At 45.9% G+C, this 20,057-nt stretch overlaps 1 protein-coding gene across 4 annotated transcripts in view; it reads left to right on the top strand.

The window, feature by feature from the left end:
- LZTS3 (leucine zipper tumor suppressor family member 3) overlaps positions 1–20,057 on the top strand; it is a 137,835-nt gene that overhangs the window by 64,228 nt on the left and 53,550 nt on the right. Inside the window, exon 1 of one of the 4 annotated variants that reach the window (XM_075572639.1) lies at positions 13,692–14,747. The exons of the other annotated variants lie outside the window; for them this stretch is intronic. The gene's annotated coding sequence lies outside the window, so the exon portion shown is untranslated. Of the gene's footprint in view, positions 1–13,691; positions 14,748–20,057 lie in introns of those variants that run through there. 4 annotated transcript variants of the gene reach the window in all.

The raw sequence follows: 20,057 nt of genomic DNA, 5'->3' as shown, positions 1-20,057 counted from the left end.
CCATTACCAACGGAGGCCCCTGAAGCCTGCAGTTTGACCGGATGGTGCTACCAGCCCTGGAACCTGCAGTGACGTTGCCCCTTATCAACGGAGCTTAGGAGTGCCCCAAGAGTCTCAGCTAAACCGGATGGTGGTGATTATGTATATCACATATGCTTGATTTTAATGCATTTTTTGTAAGTGCGTTTTTTACCCCCCTCTCTCCCCCTCCCCCCTTCATTAAAACTTTTATACGCTATGGGCGTGCGCTCTCTCCTCTTTTTTTCTATATATATATATATATATATATATATATATATATATATATATATATATATATATATATATATATTAGAATGATATTATTATATTATATATAATTTATATACATGGCGCTTTAAGTAGTTCAGGTCTGGGGAACTCACCATCTTAGATGTTTAGGAAAAAAAAAAAAAGGAGCGAAACAGATTACAGGTTACTGCTTTAACCCTTTCATTGATACCATGTTTATATACACAAAGCAAGAGATATTTTGGCAACAGGCTGACCTGATTTTGAACCATCTTGCCCGCCTATTTTCCTACGTTAGACCCTGCTTGATCCTTAACTTTCTTTCAGATTTAAGGTAGCCTTATGTTTATCCCAAGCATTTTTTCATTCCATGACTTTATTACCCCTGACCACCTCTGCTGGGGAAGCTATTCCAAGTATTCTCCACGCTTTCCATGCAGAAGACCTTCCCCTCCCATTTCCCCTGATCCTCCCTCCCTCTCTCCCTCCCTTTTCCAGGATATGGCCTGCAGATAAAATTGAGTTGATTAGGGAGGCAAGCAGTTTGGCATTGGATGGGGCACCAAGTCGTAGGAACTTAGATTGCAGTAGCTCAGGTCCACATCGGCCGCTTTGCTTTCATTTGAGGAGCGCTTGTGTAATCTCCTCTTCACATACTCGGACAAATTGAAAATTGTGGGCAGTGTTGGGAGATGGTGGGGCTATAGGTGTTCATATTTCGCTTTGCTAATAGGGAAGTAGAGGAGAAAAACTGGAAGAGCACTACTGTAGGTATCAAAAAAGTAGAAAGGAGGGTGCGTATCCCATAAAAAGATTATTTATTGGTCATGGAAAAACAGGGTAATGGAGAGCCCTACCAATGTTTCATGCTTTACCGGCGGGAGAGAGAAGTAGCAGCAGCATTGGGGGAGCCGGGGACCACAGCAACCAGAGGCCCAGCATCTGGATGAGGCCAGGTCCAACTTCCAGCGCCGTCCGGCCGCCCGGGCCCCCCCCATCCACCGGTTCCGGGACACTACTCCTTGTTGGTGGCCCTGATTGTAGTGGGGCTTTAGAGGGGTGATAGATGCCAGCAATAATATTAATAATAGTATATATCTGTAACATGCTAGGTGGTTAGGTCAGAGCACATATCTGCAGTGAGAGAGCAGCTGGTATGATTGATAAAAAACATCTCAGATCTAATTTCTCGTTCATCCCCTTCGGTCTCATGGTCCCTAGGGTAAAAATCCACCTGCTCTCTCAGTACAACAGACGTTCATCCCTATCACCTCCTCTCCTGAGTGGGCCCACTGAGTCTATAATTTGATACTTAAGATGACTCACGTTATGTCAAGCAACAGGGAGATATATTGGCGGCTTCATAGTTTTTTTTAAGTGCCTCTGGGATTTTGTGTTTATGCTCACTTTATCACTTTATCACTTTATCTTTTTTTGATTGGACGAATGGCCACATGGGCACCAAAGCGAATACATCACAATTGACGAATCATAAAAGTAAAAGCCATTTAAAATCCCAGTCCTTGGGTGATGGAATACCTCACCTTTTGTTACAAAGTTGCAATGAGTGCATTGTAGGCATGGGAAGCTGGCACATTTCCTAGCTGTTAGAAATGTCTGGGGATCTGCATGGACTAATAATGTGTCCCGCAAAATTCCTCTCCGTTTCAATGAGAAAAGAGAGGCATTTTTAGCTATATCTCTTTTAATCTAGGATCACGGTCCACTATCCTCCAGTAATTTACAATACATCTGATCTCAGACGCGCTATTAGAGAGGGTTGGGGTTCCTTACAATACATCTGATCTCAGACGTGCTATTAGAGAGGGTTGGGGTTCCTTACAATGTATCTGATCACAGACGTGCTATTAGAGAGGGTTGGGGTTCCTTACAATGCATCTGATCTCAGACATGCTATTAGAGAGGGTTGGGGTTCCTTACAATGCATCTGATCTCCGACGCGCTATTAGAGAGGGTTGGGGTTCCTTACAATGCATCTGATCTCAGACATGCTATTAGAGAGGGTTGGGGTTCCTTACAATGCATCTGATCTCAGACGCGCTATTAGAGAGGGTTGGGGTTCCTTACAATGCATCTGATCTCAGACGCGCTATTAGAGAGGGTTGGGGTTCCTTACAATGCATCTGATCTCAGACGCGCTATTAGAGAGGGTTGGGGTTCCTTACAATGCATCTGATCTCAGACATGCTATTAGAGAGGGTTGGGGTTCCTTACAATGCATCTGATCTCAGACGCGCTATTAGAGAGGGTTGGGGTTCCTTACAATGCATCTGATCTCAGACGCGCTATTAGAGAGGGTTGGGGTTCCTTACAATGCATCTGATCACAGACGCGCTATTAGAGAGGGTTGGGGTTCTGCAGAATTTCACAATATAATTACAGGGTTGGAAACCACTGAAGTAAAACATCATTCCTCTTATTCACTGGTTACCATTTTTATTTTCCAATCAAGACCTCAAAGTTGAATATCTCCTACAGGGGTTTGTGAGATGAAGGAATACAAAAGACAGAAATGAACACCTGAGTGTACTGATTCTGAGCTGGGGTGTAGATGAGGGTATTAAACAGATCCTATATAGGATTAGTCCCCATGACATTGGTGTAAGCATGTATCACTATCTCGGGCCTCAAATACCAAAATGTATTTGTAAACTGTATGAGACAGGGACTCGTGCAAGAAAAGTTATCTATATAGCACTGTGCATTCTGTATAGTGCCATATAAGGAAACATATTACTTGTGGTGGAACTAGACACCGGTGACCCCCAGTGCAAGTAAAAAGAAAAGCCCCCCTCTCCCCAAAGGCCCTACAGTACCCATGGAGGGGCGGTGATAGAGGAAGCCCGTCCTGGCGGTGATTGCAGAAGTTAGACCCGACTTCCGGTGGCGCCTAACTTGTATGTTGGCGCCACTTTTGTGGGCACCCTCCGTTACCGCCAGGAAATGCCGGAACACTGTTCCCGCTGCTAAAATAAGTGCAGGAGCAGTGTTCAAGCGTGTGGAAGATGGGACACTCGGTGCAGCCAAACAGGCTGCACATATGGTAGGTCCACCACCACTGGGTGAAAAGCAATTTGTGTTGAAGACCATACTGACCTATATTTGAAAGCTGGAGACTTGTGGTAAAAAAATTCAGGCGCTTGCTACAACTTCCTCTTAGTTGCGTTGGAATGAGGGAATTATTTTCAGGGAGGAAAAGTATATATTTTTCAGCAAAAATTCAGGGAACATAAATAGTTAGAATCTGACAGCGTGTTTACAATCGGCCACCAAGAAAGGGAGAAAAGAAGCGTAGTCACTGCTGATGTGGTGGAAACACCTTATTTGATAGATTTCTTGCAGAAGAGAGATTTTTTTTTTCATGCAGTTATTTTATTTCGAGGTTCATGAGCTGCATCGAAGCTCGTTCTACAGACGAGAAAGGCCTGGGGTCTGTCTCGTCACGGCACTGAGGCAAACCTTGACCTTCACATGCCTTTCTGTCTGTTATCATCAGGCACACGGCTCAGTGTCTCCCCGAACCACAGTTACAAAGTCACTGTGAAACCCAGTGTTTGCAGGAAAAAACATTGCTATTGTGTCTGTCACAACCAACACCTCCCAGTTCAAGGTGAATACAAATACTAATAAAAAGTACTTGCGACACAAAAATGTATGGTCAAAAATGTGTATTATACATGAAAGAATGGGGGGGGAAAAAACCCCACCAGACTAATGTTTCAGTCCTGGTGTGCTCCATTTTTTGTAATCTTTCATATATAATACACTTTATTGATCATACATTTTTGTGTGTTATGATTAAGTACGCCGGTTCCAAGTCGCTATCGCGTGTTTGCTCCTGAACGATCCCATGACCATTACATTAAGACACAGGATGAGTATTGTACGGATTAAAAATATTCTTGCAGTTAAAGCAGAAATCCTGGGTATAAAGACTTGAATTTTTTTTAATCTTACTTAAACCGGGACATCACCCAGAGCTCATCGGTGCTCTCCTGATGTCCGAGGAAGACCCCCTAGCTCCGGAGCAGCAAGCCCAAGTGGACCAAAGGTCCGCCGTGCAAACTGGGGACACAAAATGGCTCCGGCAGTCAGCAGACAGCTTGCATTGTATTGGTGACGCCGGCGCTCCATGTTTGTAGTCGGCTGCCATATTTGTAGTTTTTTGGCATCAAAACTGTCCCCCAAAAAACCTACAAATATCAGCCGAAACAGAGAATCCCTGGGCACGGGGCCCCTGAAACAGCCCATTTCAGGTAAGACTAAAAAAAACAAACAAAAACACAAGCAGTAGGGATTGCCGCTTAAATATATAGATAGTAACCCGCAGAAACAAGAACAAAGATACATGTCTAATGGAGACAATCTAGGTAGCCAAAAAGGAAGACGAAGAGTGGCAGTGCAGGCAAAAATATACCTGGCTGGACGGCAAGCAAGAGCCAAAAGATGACTTTATTGGCATACATTGAATGCAACGAGGGTAAAAAAAACACTCCAGCGCGTTTCATGGCCGATAAGACGCTTTGTGAATGAGTAAAAGGTAGCCAAAAAGAATGCAGCCACAAGAATGTGTTCCTGGAAACGAATGATTGCAATCTTACTTTACTTACATATTGTAAAATACTTACAGGAGTCTGCATTTTGCAGAACTAAATGTGTAAATCGCCCAGGTTCCTCTCCTTAGCCGGGCTGTGTAGGAGAAAAGGGACCTAAGCATTGTGGCGTAGTTCAATTGGCTAAATGCAGCGGATTAACACCTGAAAATAAATCAATAAGAACTTTGAAATTATTATTATTATAATGTTTTTTTTTTACTTTGAACATTTCGATGGTAAGCAAATGATTTGTTTTTTTTATAATGTTTGCCAGAAGACATGGGTGAGTCATTCAAATTGTCAGCTTAGCTCCGTTTCTTGGTTACAAAGTAATTATGGTGCTATCGCTAGTCAAACAGATAACACGTAACTAGATGATACACTGTACTTGATGCAGTGCTCCCTACAACAGGGGTGGTCAACTCCAGCCATCAAGACCCCCCCCCCCCAACAGGTCAGGTTTTCAGGATATCCCAGCTTCAGCACAGGTGGCTCAATCACTGAGCCACCTGTGCTGAAGCAGGGACTGAGTGAGCCACCTGTGCTGACGCAGGGATATCCTGAAAACCTGACCCGTTGGGGTGTCTTGAGGATTGGAGTTGAGCCCCCCTGCCCTACAAGAAGCGATACATATTAACTTTTCACAAGACAGAAAAAAGTCTGACAATTAGTGCATTATATATATTGATTGAATCTATATAAGGAATTTATATATAGCGATTGAATCTATATAAGGAATTTATATATAGTGATTGAATCTATATAAGGAAACCTTTTATACTCATCTGTTTAAAAAAAAAACTACAAAAAAAACCTGCCCTTTTGAAAACACTTTAAAATACACACAGGTGCCTGGATTCTGTAAAACGAAATATGTGTAAGTCACCCGGGTACTGTATATCGCCCTTTAAACTCAAGTCCTGGAAGGTCGGTGGTACCATACAGCTTTACTCTTCCGCCAAGTCGCAGTAAGTCCTAGAAGTAGCTTTCCACACCGTGATGTGTCAGTGATATCCCCTAGAGCAGAGGCTCCCAATTCCAGCCCTCAAGGACCCCTCACAGTGCAGGTTTTAAGGATATCCCTGCTTGAGCAAAGGTGGTTGGGTCAAAATGATTGTGCCGCCTGTGCTAATGTGAGAATATCCTTAAAACAGGTCTAGGATATTTGGGCACGGCCACTTGGCCATGACCGAATCGCCACCGGTGCTCCTCCATCACCATCACCACGACCACTCACCTCCGGTCGCCTCACCGCCGGGAATCTCGCTGCCTTCCGCCATTTTAAAATGTTCTCGGAAGGATCTCCCCAGCCGCCGGCCACACCGCCGGCATATGTGAGCTGGGGAGATCGTCCATTAAAGATGGCGGATGGTGGAAGGCGGCGGGTGACCGTGGCGAGTTGTCCAGGCGGTGGAGCGCCGGTGACCTAACGTCCCATTTCACCTTAAAACCTGCACTCTTTGAGGTCCTTGAGGACTGGAGTTGAAAACCATAACCAGACCAGGCAAAGGCATGATCTGCAGCAGGGTGTGCAAACGTTTGTTGCATCGCCCCCCTGTCTGCTCTCCCCTAGTGCTCGCGCCCCCCGCCTTATCCTTAGTGCGGTGTCAAATGACACAGCGGGGACATGTGTCGTCACGTCGCGTGACCCACTGTGGCATTTGACACCACGTTGCCATGGAGACACGTCCCGAAGCCGACTGAATCTCAGCAAGTTGAGTTGCAGAGTCCTTGCGCAGTCCCCTCCGGCATTTCATTTAAATGCCGTGGGGAAGAGCGCGGGGTCACTGTAACCGCCTCACCCCCCCCCCCAAAAAAATTTGCCCCCCCAGTTTGCGCACACCCATGATCTACAGGATATGTCACATGGGCCTCCAGTTGTACACAGAGCACACGGGGGGTTAAATGTCTTGCTGGCATTAATCTATCTTTGGTGAATGGAGTGGAGATGAGCGCATGTAAGAAGAAGAAACGGCAAAGTGTATAGTATATACTGAGAGTGTACGAGAACAATAGGGTGAGGGATAATAATATAAGACTGTGAGTACTCACACGGGCATAATGTGAGCAAAATCCCTCAGCGTTGTCTGGAAGGTTCTCACTCTGGTCACAAAGTAAAATCGTCTGCTGGGACAGGTACTGGCTTGCGTGGGTCACCTGATGTGGTCCTCCTTGTTGCTCCTGGTACTTTCTTATAGCCGTATGTTCATTCTCATAAGAGCCATATCACACAGGGAACAAACACACATAGGAAGATCCACAGTGAGTGAAGGGACAAGTAGTGAAACACACTGTGGTGTCAATGGAAAATAAATGAAGAAGTAAATACACTCACACGGACTTGTGCGAGTGAAGACAATGAGGGCAAGTGCTTGCAGCATAGGATCCACTGTAAGTGATAACTGTGTCTGCAATCTTAGAACCGATGGTGTCTTGCAGTAAAACCCGGGGTAGATGACAACCAGGCAATGGGAAAGATAAAAAGTGATTTTATTAAACAGATAAATAAAAGCTCAAAGACTTACATCAATAATAAATGTAGTCTCCGTGGCTGGGAACAGTTCAGGTGGCAGTAACTCCCCTTCTCTGCATCCGGATGCAGGGCTGTGTCACGGAAACGGGAAACAACTACGGGAGCAGTTGAGGTTTCAGAAAGGCTCCACGCTATGCCTAGAACGACGCGACCCTATTGTTCTTGTACACTCTCCAGTATATACTATACACTTTGCTGTTTCTTCTTCTTACATGCGCTCGTCTCCACTCCATTCACCAATTCACCAAGGATCAGGGGACGAGCAGCAGTACCATCAGGGCCAGTATTAATTTTTGATATTACATCTTTGTTACTCTGAGCCTCGTTTTCATCCTTCACCTATTAATGCCCTCTTAGGGGCTTACACTAGATTTACCTTTTCTCAGGGAGCGCCACTGTTTTCTCTGTTTGTTCACTATTAATCTATCTTTGTCATTGGCCCAAAAATGCTAAAATTAGGAAGGGAATTGGATGCATTCTCTGCTGCATTTCCTTGTATCAGTTCAAAGTTGCATCTCTACAGTATATTACAGATATTTGTACAGCTCAACCCAGTTATAACGTGAATCCGCTTATAGCGCGATGTATGGGTGGGCTCCCAATTTTCGTATGTATGAATACTTTACAACACGATTATTGGTATCTTAAATACTTTATTGTACAATGCATATATTGTACATTATTTCTAATGCGATCCGCTTATAGTGCGATGTGATTCTTTGGACAATGCACAATGTTATAAGGGGGTTGTGCTGTATTTTCAAAACTCAGACCTCGTCCTGCAGGAGTTTTGTAATGGTTTACTGGGAGAGCTGGCAACAATAACACTGAATGCCGTTAATATGTCAGGTGTGTGCTGTCTCAGAAGAGGTGATAGAATAAAGAACATTCCGTTCAGCAGCAAAACACAGCCTCGTGGATCTGAGCCTTTATTTATTGGACACCGCCATTTCATTTTAGTCAACCCACCCACACAGCAACTGATCTGATGGGAAGAGAGCCTGAAAAATGTCATTGTATCAACACAGCATGATGAACATACCCAGAACTGACTTTCTGCAAGTGAACATCAGTTCCAGATCAAAATACTTTCAAAGTTACAATGCAGAAATTGACCTGTTTCCCAAAGTCGATGTGTATTTCTTGTCGATTTAGATTAGGAACCAATGAACTAACCAGTCATTAGCGGCAAGTCATTTTAATGGAATCCATTTCTTTAAACTGGATATGAAATGAGTCGTGTTGAGCGTCCTCGTTCGTCTGGCATTATCTAGCATCATTGTCTGCAGTTGAATCACTGTATGATGTGTGGCAATCTGGTAAATAAAGCCGGTTTGGGGGGCCTGTGACAGACATATACTATAGCAGCTGTGCGTCATAACATGATTGGTTTTTGTCAATTTTTCTTAGACGTCATAATCTTGGGTCTTATTAGCAATCATTATCACCTTGAATTATTCAAAGCTGCATTAGTTTCCAAGAAAAATCATCTGTCTTGGAGTGGGCTAATTCTATATTTCCAAACACCAATGCTTTGTGGAAAAATCTATAAAATACCCCAAGCAAAAAATCTAGAGGGTCCATATTTAAAGACGTTCCATGCAAATTTTTATGTCATTACCCAGAATCCTTATTTGCAGTTCAAATACTATTTAACGTTGGACACTGGCGTGATACACACAAGAGTTCCTCGTCTTCCCAATTAATTCTCAAGAAACTTGAATGGTTTGGGACAGTGGTTCCCAACTCCAGTCCTCAAGAAACCCAAATAGATCAGGATTTAAGGCTGTCCCTGCTTCAGCAGAGGTGGTTCAGTCAAAATGACTGAGGCATTGATTAAGGCAAGCTCAAGCTGGGCTATCCTTACATTTCTGACCTGTTTGGGGTTCTTGAGGACTGGAGTTGGAAACCGCTGGTTTAAGAAATACTGTACTCACCCCAGGATACATTTTTGCAAAATATAGGGATAACATCTGATTATGTTGTCGTTTAGCAGGAAGCCCATGTGCTCAGGAATATGTGCAATATTGTTTTATACCAAAGCCTAATATGATTTTTTTTTTTAAATGGTACAATACTAGTATACACAACTCCTTACTCGCTACTTAAGTATTTAATAATCACATTTACAGCTCAACCGACTTTCTATTCAGCAGGAGAATATACTTGTATAGCATATATATAGCATATATATACTGTCACTTAGAGTTTGGAGCAGGGGAGCCTGGTTCAATTCCCGGTGTCGACTCCTTGTGACCTTGGGCAAGTCACTTTATCTCCCTGTGCCTCAGGCACCAAAAACATAGATTGTAAGCTCTATGGGGCAGGGACTTGTGCCTGCAAAATGTCTCTGTAAAGCGCTACGTAAAACTACAGTAGCAGCGCTATACAAGAACATGTTATTATTATTATTATTATTATTATTATAGCGTACAAAGGGAATAACTTGATGCCATTGACTTGAATGGGCCATAGGGTGTCTTACTGAATAGCACTGCTTCGTAAATATGGCCCTAAATGCCTTGTATACGTTTTATTAACGTGGTTTGTATATTGTTTTGTGTGTGTTTTATTTGTTGTTCCAATTATTTGCCATAGTGGCTTGCCACCTGCCATGTGTGTTCCATGGTTAACAGGCCCCTTTGGGCATAGACAAGATATTGGAGCAGTTTACCCTCACTCTGCACTTATTCTAAACTGCTCTAATATCTTGTTTATGCCTAAAAGGGCCTGTTAACCATTCAACACAAATGGCCGATGGAAAGCCACAGTGGCAAATAATAGGAACAACAAATAAAACATACACATAAACAATATATGATAAAACATTTATAAGACATTTAGGGACATATTTATGAAACGGTGCTATTCAGTAAGACACCCTATGGCCCATTCAAGTCAATGGATACTTGAATGACCCTCGGAGGTAACATGGAACCCCAAAAACAACAAGAGACTGGAATAAGTTAAATTGATAGTGTTTAATGCTCACACCAAGGGAGAAACGCAAAAGGCAAAACAAAAGGGTACCTGCAAGGTCCGTAGAGGTACATGCCAAAGCAATGGTAGCAAGGGAAAGGGAAAGAGCCCCTTAGTAGGAGTATACGGGGAAAGCAAGACAAAACAATAAGGCTGCGTCCATAGCACGGGAAGCCACGCTGAGCCGTGCGGACGCGCCGCGCTGAGCCCCTGCATCCTCAATGAGGATGCCTTGAGAGGGGGCTCCCGCGAGCGTCCGCAGGCGTGCTGACGCGTTGGATTTTTCAGCCGACAGGCGAAGCTGTTTTTCAGAGCACTGTCGGCTGAAAACATCCAATCAGCGCGAGGCAGTGTCAACGTCACGGCGCCGTGACGTCGGCGCCATGACGTTGACGTCGGGTCGTCGCAGGCGATTGGCCCAGCGACGTCACTGCCCCGCCTCCCTCAGCCTCCCCCCTGCCTCCCGATCGCGCCCGCTGACTCGCCTGCATGGGCATGAAATCGCACAGGCTTCAGCAGGCGAGCCTCAGCGTCAGCGCGCCTCAGCACTGCTCCCCCCCTCTATGGACGTGGCCTAAGGTGTCTGCAGAGCTACATGGAAAAGCAAGTGGTAGCCAGGGAAAGGCAAAATAGCAGGGGACAAGGGAATAGCCAGACTGCTGCTCTGGGACAAACAAGTTGACAAGCCACGACTAGCAGGCAGGCTAGGGTTTATATAACCAGCGCTAAGATGGCTGCTGGACTCATGGGAGATACTAGTTCTTACCTGCCCTGGGCCTGAACTTGACTCCTCTGTGTCGTGTCTATGGGGGATACATCACTAACTGGCAGTTAAGAAAGGGATAGGATATAGAAGGAAGTGTCAATGATTTGAGGCATATCATTGCTTTGAAGGTTATACCAACTCTGGCTTAAATTGATTTGTACCCAAAGAAAAGGAAAAAAAATATAACTGGCAAAGACACCGCCCTCGATATATATCCAAGTATAATATGTGCATTGGGTAACACCCGAACTGGAGTGTTTTTGACCCACTCCAAATTGCAAGTTGACACACTTAGTGCAAAACAGGTTCAAAGTACCATGACAAACGCATACTACACAAATCTCCAGGAAACCAGGGCTTGTAACGTGACGTTTCGAGATGTGCAAAGGTTTCCAAAATGTATTTGCCGACTTTTTCTCGATTTTTTTGTTTTTCACAATCGATTCCCGGCGAAGCAGCTGACAGAAAGTTTTCCTTTTTTTATTTTTTATAAATCTTACATTTCCACCATCAGTTTGCTGTTTTTGCCAATGAATCGCAAGTTTTTTTTTAATGACACAGAGACACTTTTATACCTCCCCAAACACTACTTTCTGCAACATGTGGAGAGATACCTGTGAACAAAACTGGAATGGAGTGCCCATGTCTTTATGTCCTTTGGCTCCTAAGGGTTAATATTGTTATTTAGATTGATGTGGATCCCATTAAAGAACTAAACCCGTTTCTCTGAATGACACGGTTCCATAACTACCTTTAGAGTGCATGTTTTTTGTGCATTTCTCCAATTTTAGTACTATTAGCCCAAAACCGGCTCAGTGCTTTCTAATCATTAACTCAACACCTATGCCTTTGCCCTCCACACTAAGCTAAAAACAAATATATTTGACGGTTTCAGCATTTATTGTCTACTGCGCAGAGCACTTGTTATCAACATTTGCTTCCCGTTGTCCTTGAAAGATTCTGATGGTAAAGAAATAACTATATCATATGTTAAGCCAAATATTTTAAGCCTTGAGACACGTGAAATCTAGTGGGGCCTGTTTATCAGAGTCTCCCGGCTCCAGAGATGGGGCAATAAACTGTAATAGACTTAAGAAGGGATAATTACTCACATTTATAGCTACAAAATGTTGTTCTTTGATACATGTGGTGCAGTGTTGTTATCCCCCCTTATTTTGTCATTGGGAAACTTGTCCAAATGTCGCGCAGTAGGGGTGATATATCAACGTGAAGAAAGTGAGGGTAGAAATTTGTTATGAAGAATAACTCCATTTTCTGCTTTCATTTGTATCAAATGTAAGAAAAGGTTTCGTGTCTGGGTGACGCGGGGCAAACTTTTCAGGCTAATGTCACATTTGGGAAACTCCTTCTTACATTGGAATCTTCCTGAAAATCGCACTCCCTCGGGCAGTTTCGGTGACCCGTCTGAGACAGGAGGGGATCTTTTTCAAGAGAAAAGGAAAATAACTTGTGTTTTGATTTAAGTTGTACCCATCAGATATCCAACATGAGGGATGCACGCAAATAATTCCAAGCTAAAAACGATAAATACATCATATGTTTGAATCCTTAATACATTTTTTTTAAGGTTTGTTTTACTTTGTAGCACTGACATTTTTGACGCAAAACAAATTTGAAATATGACATATGTTAGTACATAATCCTCCCAAGGTAAAATGGTGCAATTGTGGGGCAAAACAAACTGCACGAGAAAGAGAAAAAATCCTATTAATATAGGGATCTATGTACAGATATAGGGCCTGTTATTCTTGTCGCGATCTCGTCATAAACCCCAAAGTGTGTTATTCTATTTGTTAACTGTTGGCTCCATTTGTACAGTATGTATCGGGCAATTTTGACTAATCTTAACTTGCGTTGGTGAAATCGCACAATAAGTCATACAATAACAAGCACTACATCTGTATCAAGGCAATTTTTGTGCAAGACCGGAACATTTTCAGTTGGGGAGAAGTTACATGGTGCACAGGTTATAATGAGATGTATCACATTCTGCGTCTCTGCTCCAGTTTGCACCTTGGGGAGAGTCAGTAGGAGGAGTTGGGGAGGAGTTACATGGTGCACAGATTATAATGAGATGTATCACATTCTGCGTCTCTGCCTCAGCTTGCACCTTGGGGAGAGTCAGTAGGAGGAGATGGGGGAGGAGTTACATGGTGCACAGATTATAATGAGATGTATCACATTCTGCGTCTCTGCCTCAGCTTGCACCTTGGGGAGAGTCAGTAGGAGGAGTTGGGGAGGAGTTACATGGTGCACAGATTATAATGAGATGTATCACATTCTGCGTCTCTGCCTCAGCTTGCACCTTGGGGAGAGTTAGTAGGAGGAGTTGGGGAGGAGATACATGGTGCACAGATAATAATGAGATGTGTCACATTCTGCGTCTCTGCCTCAGCTTGCACCTTGGGGAGAGTCAGTAGGAGGAGTTGGGGGGGGAGTTACATGGTGCACAGATTATAATGAGATGTATCACATTCTGTGTCTCTGCCCCAGCTTGCACCTTGGGGAGAGTCAGTAGGAGGAGTTGGGGAGGAGATACATGGTGCACAGATAATAATGAGATGTGTCACATTCTGCGACTCTCAAAAAAATGAAATTGTGCAGTTCTTTGCACCAGATTTGCTCCACCTTTGCAGACGGGAGACTTTGATAAATCAGCTCCATAGACCCCTTAGTTTGTATTTGTACCTTTCATTACCATGAGACAGATTGATTTTGCCCCAGATTGTCACCATCTTTGTGTTCCTACATCTGCCCCTATGTATCAAAGTGTCCCGGCAGCAAAACTGGTGCAAAAACACTGTCCAAGATTTAGCCACACACAGAAAATCATATGTTTTTTCCATGGGAAATCTGGCTCATTTTTGCAGCTGTGACACTTTGATAAATATTCTCCCGAGTCTTCAGGCTGCAAAAAAAGCAGAAAACTAACAGAAAGAAAAAAATCACAGCACCAACTGGGGGTTATTTACTAAAGTCTTCCAGCTGTAAAACTGGGACAAAAGAATTGCACCAGATTTAAAGGAAAAACTCCTACTGCTTTCAATGGGATTCCTGTTTATTAATGAATATAGCTCTGTTGTTTTTTGGTTTTTTTTGGACTGGTTGGCAACGTTAGTAAATAGAGCCCTATCAATGTTAAAAAAAAAAAAGGTTTTAAATATATTTTAGTGATAATTCCAGTGCAATTTGTTTTCCCCCCAGTCCGGAGATTTTGAGACTATCACTAATGTATGCAGCTGCCATCCTGGTCGTTTAGTCACCAAATAATATGCAGAGCGCCTGTACCGCTGTATCAGGGTGCATGTGCTATGACTTGTTGTTCACCTGTCAGGCAGTAGGTAGGGTAATTATAGCTAAGTGGCTAATAAGCAGTTAGAAGGAAAGCAGACGGGCATTGGCCAATCAGAAGGAGCAAAGGTTGAGTTATCTGCCAGCAGAACTATGATTGAGTGCTGGCAGCAAGCACCTGTATTGTATGTTCACACGTGTAAGGTGCAGTGATCGGCTTGGACGGGTGACAGAGGATGTAAGGATCCGAGATTTTAACAAGGACGCAGAGGTAACAAACACACTTATATTCCGTACATGTGTATTGTATGGTTCCTTTTCACTTTAACTTGTCCAGTAAACCAAATGTAATGCTGATGTGGGAATGGTGCACATCCTGTAGTTTGTAATGCACTGTACTCCCATCTGGCACTATAGGGGGTTGCTGAATAGGGGCCACCCCACCGCTGCCTTTTAGCTGCCGCTAAGGGCATTAGTATTAGGGTTTCAGTTTAGGGGTTAGGGTTTTATTGTAAGGGGACCGGCGTCAGGTTTTTAGCATAAGGGTTTTTAGGGCAAGGGGACCCGGGTAAGGTTTTTTGGGTAAGGGGACCTACAGTAGGTAAGGTTTTTTGGATAAGGGGAACTGGGTAAGGATTTTAAGGTAAGGGGACCTAGGTAATGTTTATAGGGTAAGGGTTTTTTTAGGGTAAGGGGATCTGGGGTTAGGGGTTTGGCGGTGAAGTGCCCAGCGACGAGATGTCCCTGCGGCGAGGTGAGTGCAGCATAACGTCTTTGTATATCTTGTATGTTGTGTCTACCGAGTATGATCCCCTTTCATCTGTAACCCCCTGTCTTACATGACATGGAAATTGTTTCCTGGAGCATTTTTTTTTTCAAACGTTACCAACTATTAAGATAAGCAGAGAGTTAATGAAGAAGACACAAAATGTCATTATGTATATGTAGCCCTCTTTCCTGCTGATATAGAGAGACTACTAGTGCTGTAGGTACCTGCTGGCTCAGCGAGATCTGGGCCTCTGCTAACTGGGAGCCTGGGGTAACAATATGTACTTGGCAGCGCCTCCACTTACCCAGGATCCCCAATAAGTAAGAGTCCCCTAGGTAAGAATAATGATAACAAGCCTCAACGTTGTAACCTTTTACTAATAAGTAATCGCAAAACCTTAGCTTACACCTATTAGGAATGAAACACATATAATCACAGTACATGAATAGCTGATATTCAGTAAATAGACACCAGTGGCCTGGCCACTCTCCTCATTGAGTAATGTCACTTCCCACCACCGCGTGCACCCCACACCGTGTCCAATGTATAGACTCAGTCCCTTGTTCACTCAACCCAGTGTCCCCAAAGAACCCTCCCCCAAGGCGGGATCAGCGTCTGAAGGTACCGGTTTGGTGCACTTATTAAATACCTTCCGGCCACTCCAGCAGCCGGTAACAGACTTCGAAAATGATCCGCCGATCCAGCGTTGTCTCTCACGAGTTTTGTAATGTCCAGCAGCTTGAGCCCAAAACACTGAACACACAGCAGCTTAGGAAGAACACTGTGTCCCTGTCTGCTAATACAGTAAGGGAATAGGATGTCTCTCTAGGGCTGTCCCTGCAGTACCACAAGCTGGTGGTGACTCAGCGTCTGCACTGGGGCCTGAGGGGAAATCTGGCCTACGCAGGTGGGTCACTGACCCCCTGCACACACACAACCTCTCCCCTTGCTTCTCCGTCACCCTCTCTAGCGTGCTCTCTCCCCCATGCTTCCCTTTCCTGCCTGCCAGCAATCCCTTCACTCCTATTCGTTCATGTGGCTCTGCTGAGGCTCATGGGAATTGTAGTTTTACTTCAGAGCCTCCTGATTATTGGCCAGCCGTTCGCGCGCTTACACTGCACATGTGCGAACTCTCTCCGTGCCTCCGGTCGCGCATGAGTATTGCGCAATGCCAATTGCAACATGGCGGCGCCCTGTGCTATCGGGGCCGCCTCGGAACCTCCGGTCGCTCCCTACACAGCACCCCCCGTGATTGCGCCCTGCAGCGGAGGTACAGAGGGGAAACCAGAACACCCTACATTCTCCCCTTGGTGGAATCCAACGTCCCCGCTTGGGAACGTAACCAATACACATATTACACAATAAAAATGCATATATGAAAAATAAAACTTATCCTGTATACTCTACATGAGATTATACATTTCATTGAATATTCCAATCACAGATCTCACTCTATTGCGAGCCCACTGCTGAGCCTCATAATGGGGTGCCCCGAATTGATCATAAGTCATTCTCATGGGAGGTTGACCAGCTCTTTGGCTTCTACGCAGACGCTCTTCCGTTACACCCTCTGGAGAGTAACAAATCTCACTTGGCAACTCAGTCTCTTCCCTTGAGGGGCTCAGTGTTTTGACACAGTCTCTTTGAGGCACAAAGCATGGGCTCTGTGGATCTAAAGGCTGACCCACTGGAGTCACCTTATCTGGTGTTTGACCATAGGGCCCTTTACCCGTAGCTCCTTCGGGAGATGCCCCTGTGGTCGGAAGGCCCCTTTGAGAGGTTCCCCCCATAGAGTCCTCAGAGTTGGCATTATTTACAGTCTCTGAACTAACCTCTGTTGCGTTTAGCTCCCCATCTAGGGCAGCAGCTGTTATTTCCAAATCTTCATCTTCCACTTGAGGTATAGGGAGTAGATGATTTCTATGCCATACCTTTACCCGTCCTTCTGAGTCTTTAATACGGTACACCGGGAGGCCAGGCATCTGCGACTCCAACTCATATACACAAACTCTCCAACGGTCGGCCAATTTATGCTTTCCGGGGACGCCTAGATTGCGAAGGAGGACAGCATCACCTGGACGGATTTCCTTATGGCGCACTTTATGATCGTAGCGTCTCTTATTACTCGCATTTAATTGGGCCGCCGCTTTCTCTGCCAACCTATATGCCTTCTGCAAGCTGTCCTGTAATCTTTGCACATACTGGAAATGCGTCCTGTTGGATACCCCATCGGTAGATATCCGCAGACGTACATCCACTGGTAGCCGAGCTTCTCGTCCAAACATCAGGAAATAAGGCGTATACCCAGTGGATTCATGGCGAGTACAATTATAAGCATGCACTAAAGTCTATACGTGCTTACTCCATTCAGTTTTCTGTGAGCCTTTCAGGGTACACAGCATGTCGAGCAGCGTTCGATTGAAACGTTCAGGCATAGCGTCCCCTTCCGGGTGGTACGGTGTAGTTCGGGACTTGGTGATACTCAGTAACTTAAGCAATTCTCGTATAAGATTACTTTCAAAATCACGACCTTGATCTGAATGCAATCGATTTGGCAGTCCATAATGAAGGAAGTACTTCTCCCATAAGACTTTATACTATCTGGTATAGTGATCTGTGATCACCAGTACATTTCCGATACCCCGGGTGTCGGTTTCGATGCAAAGAATATCCATACACACCAGATCCATGGGTCCGGAGCTCTTCAGATGGGCCATGGGTGTCGCCCGAGTAGGTAGCGTTTTGACCCTTTTTTCCTTGACTATTAAATATTTTTTTATGGATTACGCACTTTCGTCCTAAATTCTTTCTGGATGGTTCCGGTTGTGCTCTGCCATTTTTCTCTCCCTTTGTGCAATTGTTTTGTGCTGGTTTTGCAGTCGGGACACTTTAGTAATTATCCCCCTCAGCAGCAGGGTTTCTATTCACCGCAACATTATTTCACCCCCTCGCCGGCATCCTATTTCAAACACTGTGAAATCGGGAAATTGGGCCAGACTGTCTGACTGGTGCCGAGTGGCAGGGGTGTGCTGCGGGGTGTAAGGGGTGTGCTGCGGGTGTAAGGGGTGTGCTGCGGGGTGTAAGGGGTGTGCTGCGGTGGTAAGGGGTGTGCTACGGGGTGTAAAGGGTGGGCTGCAGGGCGTAAGGGGTGTGTACCAGGGGTAAGGGGTGTGCTGCGGGGCGTAAGGGGTGTGCTGCAGCAGGAAAGGGTGTGCTGCAGGCAGAAAGGGGTGTGTTGCGGGGGAAAGGAGTGTGCTGTGGTGGAATGGGGTGTGCTGCAGGGGAAAGGGGTGTGCTGCGGGGGAATGGGGTGTACTTTGGGGGAATGGGGTGTGCTGCGGGGGAATGGGGTGTGCTGCGGGGGAATGGGGTATGCTGCGGGGGAATGGGGTGTGCTGCGGGGGAATGGGGTGTGATGCGGGGGAAAGGGGTGGGGGCATCACTGGTAGTGTGCATGTGCACTCTGGCGGGCCTTTGGCGGTGCACCAAGCAGTGAGAGAGCACAAAGGAAGGAAAGAGGGAGAGCGATGCAGCGGGGGCTGTGGAAGCTGTGCAGAGCAATCATGGAGAAGGTAGGGTGTATCAGTGCTGCCCCACTGCTCCCCCATGTCACCTTCTGTCACCCATTGCCCCCCAGTCTCCCACTGCCACCTCCATGTCCTTCCCCTGTCACCTACTGTCTCCCCTGTCACCCACTGTCTCCCTGTCACCCACTGTCTCCCCTGTCACCCACTGTCTCCCCTGTTACCCACTGCCTCCACTGTCACCCACTGTCTCCCCTATTACCCACTGTCTTCCCTGTCACCCACAGCCTCCCCTGTCACCCACTGTCTCCCCTGTCACCCACTGTCTCCCCTGTCACCCACTGTCTCCCACTGTCTCCCCTGTCACCCACTGCCTCCCCTGTCACCCACTGTCTCCCCTATTACCCACTGTCTTCCCTGTCACCCACTGACTCCCCTGTCACCCACTGTCTCCCCTGTCACCCACTGTCTCCCCTGTCACCCACTGTCTCCCCTGTCACCCACTGTCTCCCCTATTACCCACTGTCTTCCCTGTCACCCACTGACTCCCCTGTCACCCACTGTCTCCCTGTCACCCACTGTCTCCCCTGTCACCCACTGTCTCCCCTGTCACCCACTGCCTCCACTGTCACCCACTGTCTCCCCTATTACCCACTGTCTTCCCTGTCACCCACAGCCTCCCCTGTCACCCACTGTCTCCCCTGTCATCCACTGTCTCCCCTGTCACCCACTGTCTCCCCTGTCACCCACTGCCTCCCCTGTCATCCACTGTCTCCCCTATTACCCACTGTCTTCCCTGTCACCCACTGACTCCCCTGTCACCCACTGTCTCCCCTGTCACCCACTGTCTCCCCTGTCACCCACAGCGTCCCCTGTCACCCACTGCCTCCCCTGTCACCCACTGCCTCCCCTGTCACCCACTGCCTCCCCTGTCACCCACTGCCTCCCCTATTACCCACTGTCTCCCCTGTCACCCACTGTCTTCCCTGTCACCCACTGCCTCCCCTGTCACCCACTGCCTCCCCTGTCACCCACTGCCTCCCCTGTCACCCACTGCTTCCCCTGTCATCCTGTCGCACACTGCCCCCTCTGTTCCCCAGAATGTATCATTCTGAACAGCAAAACATTGTTTTAATATGCAATGTGTATTGTTACAGGAAAACAATATGTAACAATGCTAAGGTTTCTGTGATCAGAACTGAGCTATAAATTATCAGTGTAAACCTGAGATTATGGGGACGTCAGAAAGTGTGCCAGCGACCGTACTGCCTATCCAGTGGTGGATTTA

The sequence above is a fragment of the Ascaphus truei genome, chromosome 1, assembly GCF_040206685.1.
Source record: "Ascaphus truei isolate aAscTru1 chromosome 1, aAscTru1.hap1, whole genome shotgun sequence".
In the NCBI taxonomy this organism is placed as follows: Eukaryota; Metazoa; Chordata; class Amphibia; order Anura; family Ascaphidae; genus Ascaphus; species Ascaphus truei.
This window is presented reverse-complemented; position numbering and strand designations above follow the sequence as displayed.